Genomic DNA, 4,207 nt, shown 5'->3' with positions numbered 1-4,207 from the left:
CGACGAATATTAAGACAAAACAGGGAGTGTCGGAAAAACTTAAAGAAAAAGTTGTTGAGAAAGATGAACTACCAACTGAAAAGTTCAAAATTTTTGAAAATTCAACGTATGAAGTTGGTGAATGTTCAAAGAAAAATTTTTACAAAAAGAGAGCAAAAGACAACCAAATGTGTAACACCCCAAACTTCGTATGTCATAAAATAATATTATTTTGTGATGCTAGACAACGGAAGACGGTACTGTAAAACGGTACCGTAAGGAAATGATAGTAAATTTATATATGTGTGTATCTAAGTTAAATAAAGATAAAAGGCCAAGTTAGTAAGGGGAATAACAAACTTAAACACACTTTGATAGACAAGGGGGCTAATGTGTAAATGTGTAATGGAATAAAAATAAAAAAAAAGAAAGAAACCAGTGTTTGGTTTCTTGCGATCGTACAGGGGCAGAAGGCAAGGTGAAACCCTAGTTTCACCAACTTCATCAAATTCAGTAGGAATCTCAATGAAAATCGGATGCATGAACCTCAATTTGCAAACATCTAACCTTGTTCAGTAAAGTGGTAAGTCGAAATCTTTGATTTGGTGAATTTTAGGAAAAAGGTTTTTCATCTAATCATGAAATTATGCAAATATGAGTGTGATTTGAAGTTATGAATGCAAGATATGATAGGAATCATGTTTGATTTTAGCATTTTGATTGAGTTATAGCAAAAACCCATTGGGTGAGAAGTTAACAATTCTATCATAGTTATTTCATGTTGATGATACTTAGAAACTCCATTGTTGATTAATATGCATGTTAGGGTTTCTTGTTTAATTGAACAAGCTATGACTATAACCTGAATTTTATGACTTTATGTTGATGTTAGTAAGTTGTAATTACTTCCTTGATGATTAACTATGGTTGTACTTGATCTATGAAGATTAGGGTTCTTGATTTAAATTGGGGATTTTGGAAATTGGATGGTTTTGGAATGATTGTTTGCAAATTTGTAATGTTTTACCATCCATTGATATATAATAAATGTGTTTGATGTTCCTAACCCTTTATAAGAGTTCAACATAAGTTTTAACCATGAAAGAGGGCTGCGTTTTATGGTTTGGGTCGAAGTTAGAAGCACCATGAACATGATTTTCGCAGCTTTTTAATCAGATTTTGGGCAGAATTCGAAAAATCATATAAAATCAACCGAGTGTCCGTTTGGGGTGTTCTTTATATGGTTGGAAAGCCCTAGGAGTAAATTTTCTAAATATGTTTAGAATGAGAGGAAATAAGAATGATAGATATACGAAAACTGCAGTACAAAACAGCTTAGCAGATTGGTTTAAAGCTGAATTATTAGTTGATTTATGAATCAGTCCTGTCTCTTCTGAAAATCATAGAAAATTCCACTTGGGGTGATATTTTTTTTTGGGTTGAAAAGATATAAGAATGTTTTACATATCATATTTGAAGATGTCAAACCAACTAAAACTGTACAAGGGTCTAATAGGCCGAATACAACACTTGCGCAGAATAGTGGTGCACTAAAATAAAGTTTTTGTAAAACTAAATAAAAAAGGATGTTAGAACACATTAGAAATAAACATAAATAGTTAGTTTTAGTTGTTTATGTGTATCTAACTTAGTGTATTAGAAGTGTTTAAAGTACTTTCTTCAAGAGCATTGCAAGCACTTGCACTAAGGGGTGAAAACGGGTCAAATGAGTAGGGTTGACCTAATTAAAAGACTAATGGTGAAAATCGTCAAGAGCACATATAACGAGTTCGATAAATAATACTTACGTATTAAAAAGGGGGTGAATGATCGTTATGTGTTCTAATGATTTGCAAGTTGACTTGTTGTTTAGCAGGTATGACATAGATGGGAAACAACGGGTCACAAGGACGGCATGGAAGACAACACCTCTATGGGAAAAGGTGAGTGACGCTTTACTCATGTAGCATGTTTTATTAATTATATAAATACCTTTGTGAAAATATTTATATGGTGTGCGGTAAGAATTGTAGAGGAGAGTTAATCTTAGTACGAAGTTGTGGGATAATGGTAATTATTGTCAGTGATATAAATATCCGAGTTTATTAGTATGATTAAATCATAAACAAGGTGATGGGAGTAAGATGCAGATACTGGGAGTAATAAGCAGTGCAGACTTACCACAAGATCGTTTATTGAGTATTGAGTATAAGGTATGTGATCTTTATATAAATTTAGTTTGTCTAATACACGAAGTAAAGGAATCGGAACTAATAGGGATAAGATTATTGGAAACAGGGTTGGTGGATTAAACCAAGGGGTGGTAAGTATCGAGTATGGGATTTTTGTAATACTAAAAGGGATTTAATCGTGATTTATGAATTGACTAGTACGGAAGGAATTGTTTATAAGTAGTCTATTATCGGATGGTCATATGCATGACTAGGGAGGTGTGTTAATTAAGTTGAAGTGAATAGGATGGTATGTAGGTATGAATAATTGGTGTCATGGTGAGTTTAAATCGTATAAACTAGTATGCATGATGTGTATGGAAAATATATATATATATATATACATATGCATGTTCATAGTTATGCGAAAGGCGTACATTGTGTGATAGTTAAATAGATGTATATAAACGGTTGGCACCCTTTTTACGAAGATGTAGTACTTGAACATGTTGAGATTACGGGTTTGCTAACCAAGTTATTATTGAGTATGTTTGAAAGTGCAGGTTATGTATGTCGGACTTTCGAAGTGTTGATATAGAAATAAAACGATTGAATGATGGAAGGTTAATTGGGTGGAAGTAACTTATGCGGTTAGAATACGCTATGGACGTTTTAGTTTATACAATATTTTATGCTTGGTCGTCATCATCTACTAACGGGTGAGTCGCATGAAAATATATGTCATACCCATTTAATTGGGTAATCGAATACGTAAGAAAAAATGAAAGTACATACTCGAATGGAATTAAAATAATGGTTTTATAAGCAGATAAGTATATTGACTAACTTTTTAAAGCTTTGTTGTTGAATGTAGGTAAATCCTCAATTTAGGCGACTTGGAGAATCGGAGCGAGCGCGTGTTCATGTTATGTCATACCAAACGCTTCCGCTAGCTTGTCCAAATGTTTTTGTTCAAAAAAATTTTTGTAATGGTTTTTACTAGTATTTTGTTGAATGAATTGTAGAATTTTATCTAGTTTGATTATGATTAAAACAGGGGTATGCCCGTTTTACGGACGGGTCATGCCCAAATTTTGTTAAAATTAATGCATATGTTATTGATATCATCGTTTTAAATTGCGAAAAGTTGGACACTCTTAAGAAATTTTTAATCTTCTAGTGTCCTTTAGTCGTCTTTTATTAGACGCAAACGCGGACGTTACAAGTTGGTATCAGAGCCTAGGTTTGAGGGATTCGAGCAAGAGTATCAGTGCTTGAACTCAAACCGATGTCTCGTGCAAAAGTGTGCTCGCTCCGAGATCGCCAATGAGGTAAAATTTTAAATTTTCGATTAATATAAATATGTATAGTTTGTTACGGTATAAGTTTTAAGGTTCAAGTAGGTTATGGGTGATAAGGTGTGTAAAATAAGAAGTTCCGGGACCCGTGTAGCTGAAAAACGGACCCGATAAATAGTCGAAACGCCCCAAAACGGTTTTTCGGTGTTTCAACAATAGGAAGGGCCGTCGCCGACGGGCTGTGATGCCGTCGCCGACGCCCTCATGCTTGCTGACGGCCTATTTTCCTATCTACGGACTTTTGTGGCGACGCACAATTACAAAGCCCCTCGCCGACGGGGTATGAAGCCGTCGCCGACGGCTAGTGCAAATCAAATCCGCTGAAACTTTTTTTGTTTTGCCTTGTTTTCGTACTTTGAGTTTCCAAATTGTCCAAAAGCTTAATGAATGTTCGTATAAGATCTATATAAGGCCTAGTACGATATATGTGACCATGATTAGTGGATAAGATAAACGGAATATGCTAATCATTTATTTATATGTTATTTATAAGGCCAAGAGCACATGGGTTAGGTGAAGGGTAAACGCAATTGTTCGGAAGGAATGATCCGTGAATGCGGTCTAGGACCAGCATTAAGGTAAGTAATAAGACGAATTGACCCCTGGTACGTATACTCAACGCCTTAATGTATGAAATAGTATAATTAGGTAAGTGAAAGGAAATTCTAAATGAATATAACAACGACATGGTAGAGGAGT

General features: G+C 34.6%; 1 long non-coding RNA gene across 1 annotated transcript; it reads left to right on the top strand.

Moving 5' to 3' along the window:
• Window positions 1–430: 430 nt before the first annotated feature.
• Window positions 431–3,143, top strand: LOC110918001. The gene is made up of 4 exons (XR_002581009.2): window positions 431–562; window positions 1,853–1,922; window positions 2,714–2,869; window positions 3,025–3,143. It is a non-coding gene; the product is annotated as an uncharacterized LOC110918001 (long non-coding RNA).
• Window positions 3,144–4,207: the final 1,064 nt, after the last annotated feature.

This window comes from Helianthus annuus, chromosome 13 (assembly GCF_002127325.2).
Source record: "Helianthus annuus cultivar XRQ/B chromosome 13, HanXRQr2.0-SUNRISE, whole genome shotgun sequence".
NCBI classification, from domain to species: Eukaryota; Viridiplantae; Streptophyta; class Magnoliopsida; order Asterales; family Asteraceae; genus Helianthus; species Helianthus annuus.
This window is presented reverse-complemented; position numbering and strand designations above follow the sequence as displayed.